Genomic DNA, 14,189 nt, shown 5'->3' on the forward strand with positions numbered 1-14,189 from the left:
TGTTGTCAATATCTTGTTAGCTGATAATTACTGATATACAGGAATCTTATATAATAAATATTTAGGCACATTCTAGAATTGTATCTAATAAGTTATATTTTTTTGCTATTTCTCTTTCATCTTCTTTTAAAAACAAATGCAAATATGTAAGTCAAAAAGAAAATTCTCCTGCTACCTAAAAAGTTATGTAATCTAATGAAGTTAGGCCTATTTTATAACACAATGGTAGTAATTTGCAGTTGTATAATATCTGAACTGGGAAATTGATGAAAAAAAGGGATCCTGACTGCCCAGAGTCTATGACTGGGATTATACTGACACAATGGAAAGATGAATCAGGCCTCAAAATAGCAGATCATTTAAAACTTCTAATGTATGTAAGCTTTGAAATTTTGGCCTTTTCTTATTTTAGCAGTCGTAGAATGACATATGAAAGGAAAAACACCCTCAGCAATCACTAGAGGAAGAATTTATAGAGGCACACAATTAATTCATGTCCAGTGGCATTGTAAAACAAGTATTAAAGCAATACATAAAAACATGTACATTAGCTACTTTTTAAGAATTACAGAGAGGACTGTTTAAAAGGATACACATTATTTACACAGCTAGCAACATGGACATATGTAAATTTTGTTAATATATTAATGGCGTTTGTGAATATAATATGTTAATATATTAATGGCTTTTGTGAATATAATATGTTGCTTTCCTGGTTAGGACTTTCTTTAATAAGGGTAATTAATACTCTAAAAATATTTGATGCATGTGTCTTGGTTTATGCTCTTTCAGAACACAGAATGATTTATATTTCCTGTGGCACAAACAGATTTTTTAAAAGCATCTTTCAAAGCAAACTAAGCAGCAGAAGTCTTTTTTTTGTCTTTTGTTGTTCAGCTCCACAAGAATTCACATTTCACTGACATCAGCTACTTTGTATGGTCCATCTGAGTAGGTTAACAACATAAAAACAGACGACAGTGGAGCAACTCTATCACTTCTTTGGTGGAAAGAGGCTACTGACAGACTTCTTGTCTGTGCCCACTCTCACAGAAATATCTCCTGACGCTATCTCCCTACCACCAATATAGTCCTACAACATCTCAGAACCCAGCAAGAAGAGTTATCAGATGTTTCCTTGCATGTTCATGAAAAATTTCACACTTTTCCATAGACAGGAATTCAAGAATTGTAAGTGTGACCTGAAGAGAAAGATGTTTGGTAGGACTGTTTTAATGTCCAGCTACAAAGAACAGCACACTCTTTTACTCACAGACAGCTCTTCTTTGTGCTCATGGTAGGGAAAACTGAATGGATCAGTTATTTTAAGACAAGTAGAAATTACACCAAAAAGAAATCACTTGCCCCACAGGTGATCACGGGCAGTATGGGAGGAATATTACCTAATGGTTGCACCGGCAGCATAGACAGAACAGCATGCAGGATAAGAAGGGGGTGTAATTCAATTTTCTATTCTGGCAACTGTAATTTAATAGAGGGTCATGGTGTCCCTAGGATTTTGGTCAGCTGTCTTCCAGTAGTATGATCCTTCTTCACTTTACTGCAATAACGGTTTCTATAACTGAATATGTCAAACTGCATTTCCAACAACATCTCAAATACAACTTCAGAGCAGACAGGCATGAACTGCTACTGTATTTTCAGCAGTATTAGACGCAGCACTGATCTAGGAGTTGAGTTCATCAGTGACCTACCTGAGTTGTTACCTCCCTTCTAGAAGAGAGGTTTATTATCTCTCCCAGGTTTCCAGATTGCTTTTCTATTATCTATTTATCTTCTACACTTCTACTGACTACCTGCTTCAGCTGATAACTGCCAGCTGCCTCAAATTCTCTGTGATGCCTGATAGAGATCTTTTGCAGTTGAGTCTATTGCTGTAGTTACAATGTGCTGTGTTCTGTGTCCCCAGGAGCTGTAAAAGAAAAGAATTTTATTTGGCCTGGAATAGACATGGTTGATGCTTATAGAGAAAACTGACCTCAATAGAAAGACATGCTTTGGCTATGTTTTATCATTATAATTCCACAGTCTAATCATATTTTACAAATTTTATCACAAAAATTGAAGTATACATATCTCTTTCATTAACAGAACTAGGATTAAAGTTTTATGCTAGCGACAGTGCTATCTGTGTATATGAATGAGGGTAGAGTGAGACACGGGCTGACAATGATTAGTTGCTGATACAAAGCTTACAGAAGGTGGCCTAGGTGATTTACCAATACAATTTTAATGACAACACCTTGTGGATTTGCTGAATATGACGAGCATGCAGACCACACCAAGCTGCATAATAGACATGAGAGGAGTTGTGTATTTATGGAACAGAAATCAGTCCAGAAAAAAACCCAAACAATGTAATCGGAATGTAATCTTATGTAGACCAGAATGACAGACAATCATAAACATGAACCTCTGTGACTAGAAGACATAACCTGCGACGTAGCAGAGGAATCTAAGCTTAGGAGAGAACCCGTAAAATTTTGGGTTCAAATGGAACTGCATGACAAGTGGCATGTGGGGGGAAATGGACTATTCCATTGGGAAACTTACCCAAATAATTAGTGGATAGAGTCCCAGAAAATACCATTAGGTATTTAACATTTGCAGTATTTTCTTTTTCTTGGTTGAAAAATAATACTTAAAAACTTTTTCTGTTAATATCAGTAAAATGCCATCAAGCTGTTATTAACCGAAACAGGAGAGCGTATAACATGCAGCCTCCCAGAAGTTTATCTCACCATCGAATGGACACAGAGTGAATAACCAGATGTATGACTTCTTTTCACACACAGTCTAGATATAGATAAATTTGTTTAATTTCGTCTCTACAATTAGATCACTGAAAAATACAGAATGCCACCCTCCCATACACAGACACATACACACGTGCACACACAGTTCTGAACCTTTGTTAGCTTCTTGAAATTCACATGTAAATTATTAATTAGTATCACTAATAAATTTTTAATTCATACCCTTAGAGGGTGGATGTGAACAATTTTACTTTGAATAATGGGCTTCCTACATTGAAGGTGCTCCCAGACTTGGAAGGATGTAGCATGATGACAGTTTCTTGCTTTTTTTTACTTTTTTTTTTCCCCAGTCTGCAAGAGGGAACCGAATCACTCAGAGCCTTCAATATGCAGCACTGGCAGAGAAGTGCATTCACTTTAAAAATCTGATGCCACTGCAATAGAGGTCCACATAAAAAATAAAATCATACATCAAATTTTAGTCTGAGGGCTCATGGTAATTTTTGTGACTTTAAGCAGGATGCAGACAGTAAGCTGTATCTAAACTTGTGCAGACTGTAGGCCAGAATCACACACTGTTGTAACTGCAGTTAGCTTGGGCTCAGTCTCTGCTTCAGGTCAGAAAACGCAAAATGCGGTGAAGCACACAGCAAGTCAATTAAGACGCGTAGACTTTTCCTGGAGAGGGTGTTCTGAAAAGAGGTATAGAAAGAAACTGCACGAAGCACGTGTGTATTTACAGAAAATGTATATGCCTATGTAATGGTTAGCATATGTTAATATAATCTACTATTTTTACGTAGATATGTTAATATATGTAATACAATAAAATACAGATTTCTTATATATAAACATAGAAAATATCCATCTGTACCGTATGCAGCACTGTAGTATACATAGTGTGCAGTATATACTAGGTAGTACAGCAAGTACAGTGTCTATGATATACCTTATCACATATATCACTGAGTAAAATGTATCGTCTGTAATATATATTGTATACATCTACAGAAAAATGTCTACATTTATATCTATATAAATATATATTTACTCTAGTTAAGGCACATCAGTAGAAGGAACAGAACCACGCAATCAAGACCAGGTACCATTTCAATCTTCAGGTATTTAATTTTCGGCTCCCTTTGAAAATCACTTTGCTAACATTCTATAAAACAATATGTGAAGTTTAATATTTCACTGTAAATGACAATGTAGCCATGCTCTGCATTTTACAGGAACTGTCTGAGGTTCTATATGTCCTATGATTTTCTTCAGGGCATACAAAATATTTGAATATTTTGAAGCGAGATGCAATGCCAAGTATACAACTGATTTCAGCACTAGCAGCTTCTCTATGGAAGATCTTACATCAGATTTCATCCTAATTTACACATTTTTAATCCTGTAATTGTGGGCCTGCCTGGAAGTGACAGAAAGTTTGACCATGGGCATCTGTACCCAAGCCTCCTTTGCTTGTATGCTTAGTGTTTTCTTTTCCCTCTGCTTGTCTCAGTGGGCCCCTTTTGAGTGCTTGTTGGTCTTCCAAAGCCTGTAGTGCAACCTGCTGCCAGGACAGACACTGTGACTGTGGGGATGATGGGCACAGGCTCCCTTCACACACTTGCACAAGAGATGACGGCCACTGCTACCTAAATTAATGGAACTGTGACTTCCACGAGCCGCCCTGGCAGTCACCGTGGATGTTTGCTCCTAAAAATGTCCCTGGACTCTGGCATATCACTTGAGTTATTATTTAGCTTATGTGATGTCACAAAATGACTCCAAACTGTTCAGTCTGTTTCAGGAATAAAGCGTTTGCTGTGCCTCCCAGTGAACTACTTTCTGCTCTTTATGACTACGGTGACAGGATCTGCCCAGAGAATGCAGCAACTTGGCTACTTTACAAACGTGTGACAAAGTATTCTCTTCTGCATCTGAAGAACTTGCAGTAGAAGCAGGTGATACACTAATTATAAAAATAGTATCCTAGAGAAAGAAGGAATGATAAAATTTTACATTACTGAGATTTCTGGGTCTATGTTTTCGGTTTAATGGTTATAGTTTACAACACAGAATAATTCCTAACACTTCTCACACAAAACCAAACAGATTCATAGGCAATGGAATTTGTGCTTCAAGATGGCAGTCCTCTGTGGACAGATTCTTTGATGTGTTTTGCCACTCATGCTGCAGCATTTTTTTGGGGTGCCATGCTCCTTTCCAGATTATTTTTCAAACTTTTTTGTTCACTGTAGCTGATGCTAGTTAAGGGATTCAAATGGTATTAATGGAAAATAAACGGACGACCCTACCAAGTCCTTCCCTCCTTCACCAGCAGCTGAGCAACCTGGAACATGCCCAACTACAACCCAACTTCTCTCTCTTCCTCTCCCTACACAGTCTTATGAAGAACGACTGAGGGAGCTGGCCATGTTTAGCTTGGAGAAGAGGAGGCTGAGGGGAGACCTTATCACCCTCTACAACTACCTGAAAGAAGGTTGTAGAGAGATGGCGTCTGACCTCTTCTCCCTGGTGACAAGTGACAGGATGAGAGGAAACGGGTTCAAGTTACGTCAGGGGAGGTTTAGATTGGATATTAGGAAACATTTTTTCACTGAAAGGGTTATTAAACATTGGAATAGGCTGCCCAGGGAGGTGGTGGATTCACCATCCCTGGAGGTGTTTAAAAAAAGGGTAGATGGGGCACTTAGGGACATGGTTTAGAAGTGGCTTTTGTCAGGGTAGGTTAAAGGTTGGACTCGATGATCTTAAAGGTCCCTTCCAACCTCAGCAATTCTATGATTCTATGATTCTACACAGGCAGTCTCAGTTCCTAACATGTCTGTGAAGATCCTATTCATAAAGCTCTCGCTAAACAAGGAACATGCAATAAAGTTAAAAAAAAAAAATAATCACATGATAACAACGTTTCTTTTGTACACATTTTGCAACTTAATCTCAACAACTGTAATTACTCACACCACTTTAAATGTTGCTCATAATGTGCAACCTTTACCCATGAGAACAGGCATTATGGTAAAGGCTTTAATTATGCAATTATATGATTATGTTCTATTTCTTCCCTACAGGATTTTAGCCTTAAGGACAGAATTTTTGGACAATTTAGTGGCCACTTTCATAAATATGTTCATGATATATACAAAACAGTTCTTGTAACTTTTTTTTTTTTTAAGGGAGAGAAAATGGGGGCAAAGGAAGATGTGACCACGATTTTAATCAACAACTCATTGCTGACTGGAGAAATTTCAGTTCCTGCTTCAGAAAACAAAGTTCCCGCGTTTAGCACAAAAAGATCTCCGGGGCTTTTTCCGTTTGTTTTTTTTTCTTTTTTCTTTTTTTTTCTTTTTTTTTTTCCCCTAACGAGCAAACTGATGCGCCTTTTTGTAACCTTTTCGTAGAACAGCGAGTGCAAACAGCCTCACAACGTGAAACATTTGGCATCCCCAACCCTGAAGAGGAGGAGGACGGGGTGGCGCCGGGGAGGGGTGGTGGTGGGTGGGCGCGTCTTGTGCTGCCAGCGGTGAGGCGAAGACCGCGACAGGCGGCCGGTGGGGCTCTCCGTGCCCTCCCAGCCCTCGGCCAGCGCACGCTCCCCCGCCCGCACCTCCGAGCGAGGTGAGGCGCGGGGGTGGGGGGGGGAACTCCGCGCTCGGCGGCTGCGGGACCCCCGGGCGCGCAGGTAGGCGGGGGAGAGCTGACGCCTCGCTCCGGGGGGCCCGTCCTGCCCGCCCGTCCGTGCGCCCCGGCGCAACCCGGCGCGGCGCGTCCCACCTCCCGCGCTGGCTCCGTCTCCCCGGGCCGGGCGCCGCGCCCCCGCCGGGCCGGGTTGGGCAGCCCGGGAGGCGTCTCCTCCGCAGCCCCCGCCCCCCCGCGCCGGTGCTGAAGCGCCTCGGCCGCTCCCCGGCAGCACCCCCGGGACAGCGGCGCCCCGTCGGCCCCGCAAGCAGCACCCGGGCCTCCCTCCCTGCCGCTCGGCCCGGGCTGTCCCGCCGCTGCTCTGCTGCCGAGGACACCTCATGGGAAATAAATAAATTAATTAGCCCACTCACCCCCGCGGCAGGGAGAGGAGCCGGCGGCGGCCGCGGGATTAGATCCAGCCCGAGCTAGAGACCAGGTAACGTAACCTACCCACCAGGAGGGAGGAGGAGGAGGAGCAGCAGCGAGGCCGCTGAGGTTGCCCCCGCCGGGGAGGGCTCCGGGGGACGGAGAAGGGGGTGCCGCCGCCGGGGCGCACCGGCGTGGCCCCCGGCTCGGCTGCGTGAGGGCGGCCGCCCCCCGCGCTGTGCGCGCCGCACTGTCAGTCACACACACACACACACACGCACAAACGAGCCGCCGCCCACGCAGGGATGGATGGACAGACGGACGGACGGACGGACGCCTCGCGGGCGCTGTCCCCCCCCGGTGCCAAAGCAGCCACTGCAGGGAGACGCCGCTTGCCCCGCCGGCCCTGCGGCTCCCTGCTGCCATGTGGGCGCCCGGCTCTGACAGACAGCGGGGCAGGGAGGCGGGCGGCGGGGCCGGGCCGAGGCCGCAGCTTCAGCGGGGGGGGGTTGGGGGGTGGGGGGAGCGCGGCGCGATCCCGCCTCCTGCGCGCATCCCGGCGGGGCGGCGAGCCGGGGCCGCCTCCCGCCGCATCCCCTGGGGGATGCGGCAGCGCCCGCCCCGAGCGGAGCCGCGGTCCCGGGCGCCCCCGCCCCGGGGAGGGGGCAGCTCCGCTGGGAAATGTGGGCGGGGAGCCGCGGCGGGGAGAGCAGCAAAGGAAAAAACGTGCTGCCGCCCTTGCCGTCATCAGAAACGGGCCTGGAAGAAGCGCTGATGTCGTAGCTCAGGGGTCGGGATGACCTTGGGGAAGGTGGGTCTGGATGGACCCTCTGCTGCACCATGCCAGCTGTAGCACTAGTTCCCCTGCTCCGGGCTGCTCTGAGCCTGACAGTGCTGGCATTATTGTCTCCAGACACTGCTGGCTTTAGTTAGTGTTTGTGTACAGAGCTCCTGGTGTAACTGGTACCAGAGCGGGGACAATACTCCTCCATCGTTCTCTTTACTTGACCTCTGCTAGCACATGGTGGACTCAAGGTCCTTGAAGGGAATAATCTGAAGAGCCTCCCTGGTGGGGGGCAATCATCCCAAGAGAAAAGGAGTTCTCTGTGCCTATGGAGACCTCTGTGTCCTGGGTTTGTGGTTATTGAAATGGCACCTACAAGACACACAAGCAATCTTAGAAAAGACCGAGAAGTTGCCCTGTTCATATTTTGGAGACCAGAGAGTCCCCTGGTACTCCTGGGAGGGCATGTTACTTCTCAGTCCTGCAAGGATGCAAAACTGACACGGGTTCTCCATTGCTTTTCCAGTCAGGTGGATAGGAAAACAAAACAAAAAAAAGAATAACATTTAGAGATAGTTGTTTTTTCAGATGCCAGTCTGAGCTTTCAGAAAAGGAGTCTTACCAAAATTATTATTGAAAGCTGTTTTGGGAAAAAGGAAGAAACAGAAGGAAGCTGCAGCCTCATGGAGGCGTCCGTTCTTGTTTCATTGGGCTTTATCATAATCACTCGTGTTTCCATAGTGACATCCATCTGTGGCTCTCAAATTACTTATCAAATAGTAATGAAATAGGTGCTTGCAGCTTCCATTGCAGGAATGGGGCCATAAACTTAACAGCACACCAATCGAGCCAACAAAATATTGCCTCAGCTCTGTCTAGATGAATCATGATATGAAAGTTAGTCTTCAAGACAGAGGGATGTAGACTGATATTTAAAGGAAGCAGAAAACTGACAAATAGTTCAATAAAAGTGGTAAATGCTTTTATGTACAAGTATTAAATCTGGGAATAATGTATAAGTGATTCCCTTCTTATTTTTAAAGACTCCTCTCTCCTTCCATTATTGACTGCTAACTTTGAATATCATACTTGAGCATGAGTGCGGCCTATCTACTCCTTCCACATGGTGGAATAAATTCAGAGAAGAAATTATACTCCAGATGTTTCTATTATTTGTGCAATTTATTATAGATGTGTAACTCCATGTATCTGTAAGGGCCCAGCTAGTTTAGTTTGCAATATGGTGTTTACAATCTCAGTGGCTCCAGAGCAAAACAGCTAATAATTTTGAACAGGCAAACACTGGCTGGAGGTTACGGATTTTCTTCTATGGCAACAGTAAATGATGTTGGTTAATGAAGTCAGCCTTCTTTATTTATATGATGGAGATGTAGAATAGCCTAAATATCAACTGTGGTCTTCATGGGTGGCAGAAAACTGAATTCACACGTTTTGTGGATAGGAAAACTCTTTGGATTCCTTAGTGATACAACTGATCTGAACAGGAGTTTTACATGTAAAGGGGGAGACTTTGCAATGTTACAAAGGGGAACATCAAAGAAACAGGGTGTAGTTAAACACTGTGGCTCTGCAGCTGCAGTGAAGAGAGGTGGGATTCTGTTTCAGCAATTTTCAGTGTAAATGAATGCATCATTAATAGTACATAAAAAAAAATCTTCTTCCTGCTCTTTAACCTAATTCTGTCTGTCACTTCTCTGGAATATATTGGATTTAAGCTCACTCAGCCCTTGCTATGGCAAAATCCTCATTCCAGAATCCGAGTTTTATGGAAGCAGGACATCCTTTGGGCAGCCTTAAAGGAGATGCTGCTATTTACGGACAGGCAAGTTAAGGGAGAGAAATATATTTCTGGCACCCATTGTTTTTGTTCATTTTACAAAAAAGTCCCCTTTGGTATCCTTTGTTTCTCAAGTAAATTGTCTTGTCCTCCTTTTATGATGAGCAGGTGGTTTTGCTCCCAGTAACTCTGGTTATTATTGGACCTCTTCCAGTTCAAGAAAAGACACTACAGCTCACCTGATTTTTTTTTTTCCTATTACAACATCACAGGATGGTTTTGAAGAGCTGCATTTTTCTTGAGATGTTTGCTTTAGCAAAGATGGTGTCTGAATATAATTCTCCATTAATTGTATCCCTTACACCACTTGCCAGAGTTAAAGCTGTCCATTTTCTTACGTGAGGATCAAGAAAAGAAGAATGTTCTTGCTCTGTGGTAGTGATTTGTACTGTTAAATGAATTTTATTTCAAGGTCGCTATGATTATGAAAATGTAATTGTCTTTTGATTTTTATTAAAAAAGGGTTAGGTCATAGTCGTTAATCATTGATACAGAATGTTACTAGTTTCTATGTCTGTTCGTGTAATATATAAGGCCTAATGTTTGCACAGCACCAAGGAGGAAGTTAGATAGGAAAACAGGACCTCATTGACCAACTGTTTTATGTGTCAAATGAAAGTGAGAAACAGGTTGCGTCCCACAGATGCATCTCCGTCCAAACCTGCGTTCCTTGACTTGTATGTATTTGTGAGCTGTCGTGCCAACTTGTACAATTTTTTTGTGAATCTTGGAACATTTGAAGAAAAGTTTGCAGTATTCAAACAAAAGTAATTGGGACATAGGAGTAAGGAGATAATATTCCATGAGTTGAGGAACAGACGATGTTGGACAAACTGACTGGGGAACTCTATTTGGCTTTACAGTTTATCACATATTTTCGATATTTCTTATTGCTCTTGGTCTTATAGTCAAGCAATCAAGACAACGTTAAGCTTTTGTTAAAGAGCAGATGTCTAGCTAACCAGGTTATGGTGGCTGACAAACTAGAAAGAATCTCATTTTGTTCTTTTTTCCTTGCGATCTCAAGATTTTTAATTCATAATATTTGTGTCTGCGGGGGAAGTGATTCATCGTCATCAGCTCATTCTTTTGTTGACTATATTCTTAATTTTAGTTTATGCAGTGTCTTTAAGTAGTTCCTTTATTTGTTATCTTCAAGGTCAAATCCCCAGTTACACGCTAATAATTTTTTTTTAGTTTTGGAACATGGTGCTTTCCTGTCTCATGGCATTTGCAGTAATATGTAATCAGAGGTGTACATTAAGTGCATTTGCTGATAAAAATTGAGTAAGTATTTCCAAAAGGATATTAACATTACGTCAATTAAAAAGTTCCCAAAAATGAAGGCGGAAAATTAATGGAAAAGAATGGGGCCTTAGCATAATATATTCTTTTTCTTTGTGGTTTTAAGACTTCAAATCTTAAGAAATGGAATTAGTCTTAATTCACAAAATAGGAAGCAGTAGAAAACAAACTGAAGCCTGTTTTTTTTTTTAATTTAGCTGTTGATGCATTTTCTTTTAACTTGGTGTCATGATTATTGAATATGAAGTACTGAATGTATTTCAGTTCCACCCAACAAGAAAGCAGCGCTCTGAATAATACTGTAAATCGTATAGAATTGGCTAGTAACTTCTGACTGTAGAAAACTTGTACTTTTAAGTTAGCTATTGACAAACTACAGAAACCCCAAATATTGTAGAAGTTGGAATATATCAGAATATGTGGATTTGACGTGCTTTTCATATGATTACTATGAAAGATAATGACAGCATCTGATTTTAATGGTCAAAGCATAAAACTCCGTGGGCTGGAGTTGCCCAAACATGCAAGATTGCTTAGTGTTTGCTTTCTTCCAGTGTGGACACTTGTATCCACCAAAAGAACACTTTCCAGCAAGCTTGGTAGTTGTTTCATTTTTATCTCTCTTTAAAATTTTCCAATGGAAAACTCAGCTGTAGGTGATGATCAAGGTGCTGGGGGAACATTTGGAAAGCACATGTACAGAAGACAGCTCAGAACACCTCCTGTATTTTGTGGCTGGTCTTATCTTTATATATTTTTAAAGTTCTGGTCAGTTAGAATAGCTTATCTTCCCACATGTGCTAGCAAACTCTGATGCAGCTTCAGGCATCACTGTTCTGTAGTGCTCTTCCATCATATGGATTCAGCGATAGCAAACTGTTGGCAGCACTCCCAAGTTTGGCATACGACAAAGTGTTGTAATGGTGTTCAACATGTGTTTGGCATCAAAGAACTTTAGCCATTTGCTGTCACTACAGTGGTGGTAACAACAGTGCAACAGTGTACGTTGCCTTTTGCATGTGTTCCGTGCAATAGAAATTAGTAGCATCAGTCACAAAGCAGCACTGCATCATCTCAAAAGATAGAAACCATTTTTTTCATAGACATAGATTAATTAAGATTTTAGCATTCATGCTCGCCACTTATCACTTAGACACTGTTGCAGTAAATGGTACAAGCAAAAAGGAGACTGAAATCTCATTTTGTCTCTTGTGTTAGTATCAAACCCAGAGTGTCAGCTTCAGACTTGTACTTCTCAGTGCTTGATTTCTGAATTCAAGAAATACTGAGAACAAATGTGTATTTTACAATCCTAAAAACATATGAAGAAGCAAACCAAAAAGAACTTACCATTTCTGGTGACAAAAATAGCAAAAGTATAAGTGTAAAATACATATTTGATTTTTTTTGAACAAAGTCAGTTACTATTGTAATGTATTTGGTTAGTATTGCAGAAAGAGAAATGTACTCACTTTCAGCGTTTGCTTTTGAAATCAATTGTATTAGAGTAGATTTTTTAACAGTAGAAAGGAAGTGCTTTGTGGCCTTGTTTTTCAGATCTCTGGGATAATGATATAAATATTTAGTGGTGAAGGTTAGAATTTTTGAAGTGACACAGGACTGTGTTCAAGCTACCAACTATAACAACGTGGCTTCTGAGAGACATAGTGGCTTTTCTCTGCTGACCTTACTGAGAGATGGAAATTGGAAAACTTAAAATGTAGGACGTCTCCACAGTTTGCCATGCTATTGAATTAAAATACCATAGGAGCTGCGATTACTAAATTGAGCTTCTATAGTTTGCGTTCTTAATATGTCCCTCAGGGCAGGTTCAAAAAAGAAAGAAAAAAGAATAACTTAATGATGTAAATAATCTCCTCATGGGAATGTAGGTGTCTGATTTCTTAACAATTGGAATTTTATGTCCTAAATTCCTTGACAATTCTGCCTTTGCTGAGTACGCTCTCCACTGAGCAAATCTTTTCTAGAAGTTCACTGCTTTTGCATGCTATGCCAGGGATGGATTTGGGTCTGAAACTGGGTACTGAACCCAGTGTTCTCAGCAATGCGTCCTGCTGATGTTAGAAATGGGAATTGGACCGCAAACTGGAACTGAAGACTGGTTTCAGAGACAGAAAAAATGTGCCCAGGACAGAGACTTAAGCAACGGGGTCACATCTGGGAGCAGGTGGAGAGAACAGAATAGACTGTGGAGGGAAATTGGTGCTGGAAGCTGAAGAAGGCAATGGGTCTATTATCCCATTACCAGACCCTTTTTTAAGACACACATCTTTATAATAATTCTTACATAGTGTTAAGCTAACGGCTTCCTTTCTGCCCTGAGGAATTTATAAGATCTCTGCTCATTGTATCGCACAGGGGTCCTAAGTCCCTGACTTCCATCTGGCAGTGTCTTTCCCTTCTCAACAGCACTACAAAAGGTGAATCAGGGGACTCAATAGTCCATAATTAGAAGTCTCAACAGAGATTTTAGCAAGCATTAAAAAAAGCTTGGGTATTTTGAGACCTCTGGGTTGTATAGTTAAGGAAAATAGGTAGAAAAGAATATGCCGTAATAGCCTGTATTTACAAAGCATGAAGTATGCATTGTATTTGTGAAGAATAAGAAAAAAGGAGATCCTGTTTTCTTGTTCTTGTGCAGATATAATTATGTTGGCTAGAGGTATAAGGTAGTTTTTGTTCTCCTGTTTTTCTGATGTAGTTACCCAAAAAGAGATGTTTTGACGTAGTTATGCTGGATATGAGCATGCTTTATTTCAATTTAGCTTATTTCCTCATTCATACATAACAACAGTAGTGTATAATGAGAGTCATGCGTGGCCTGTTTCAGTTTTAGCTACATTAGAATAGTGAAATAGGTTTAGAAGCAAGGCTAGTGAATATAAGGACCAAACTCACATGAGATCGAGAAATCCAGGAAGGGCATTTAAAACTGAGACCTAAAAGCACTGTGGTGTTTTCTCTCAGTCAAAGAATATGTCAGGGTTGCTTGATTGGCATTTCCTCTGTTTCTGTAACTCCAGGTCCAAACTTGAGCTCCCTCTCAAGCAGTTCCACTGGCTTAAAAGGGGTTACTCCTGGTTTACACCTAGTATTGGCTGAAGAGACTCTTTTGACTGCTTTTCAAGACTCAGTCTGTTGGATCACTTGCTTTGATCTGTCTGGTTAGTTTAAATGGAAGTTATTTCTCATAATTATTATCAAAATTATTTCTCTGTTTCCAAACAAATACTTTCGTGTGTCCATCTTCTCTGTCCTTCTCTTCTCCTGCTTCTTTCTGTGAGAGCGTTTTCCTTCTCCCCATTTATTAGAATAAAAAACTCAAGGTAAAAGATCAAGTTACTATTCCGCTCTGCTCATCCTACTGGCATACTGGGTT

General features: G+C 41.7%; 1 protein-coding gene and 1 long non-coding RNA gene across 9 annotated transcripts in view; one reads left to right on the top strand and one right to left on the bottom strand.

The window, feature by feature from the left end:
• LOC141736555 (uncharacterized) overlaps positions 1-7,115 on the bottom strand; it is a 78,752-nt gene extending 71,637 nt beyond the window's left edge. The window contains exon 1 of one of the 2 annotated variants that reach the window (XR_012584996.1): positions 6,927-7,115. This is a non-coding gene — a long non-coding RNA (uncharacterized LOC141736555). The remainder of the gene's footprint in view (positions 1-6,926) is intronic. The other variant, XR_012585006.1, reaches the window with a different exon arrangement.
• The window catches only part of SLC16A7 (solute carrier family 16 member 7), an 84,010-nt gene continuing 76,120 nt past the window's right edge, over positions 6,300-14,189 (top strand). For 3 of the 7 annotated variants that reach the window (XM_074570553.1, XM_074570813.1, XM_074570383.1), the window contains exon 1: positions 6,713-6,912. The gene's annotated coding sequence lies outside the window, so the exon portion shown is untranslated. Of the gene's footprint in view, positions 6,478-6,665; positions 6,913-14,189 lie in introns of those variants that run through there. The other 4 variants (XM_074570641.1, XM_074570472.1, XM_074570205.1 and 1 more) reach the window with 4 other exon arrangements.

The sequence above is a fragment of the Larus michahellis genome, chromosome 1, assembly GCF_964199755.1.
Source record: "Larus michahellis chromosome 1, bLarMic1.1, whole genome shotgun sequence".
NCBI lineage: Eukaryota > Metazoa > Chordata > Aves > Charadriiformes > Laridae > Larus > Larus michahellis.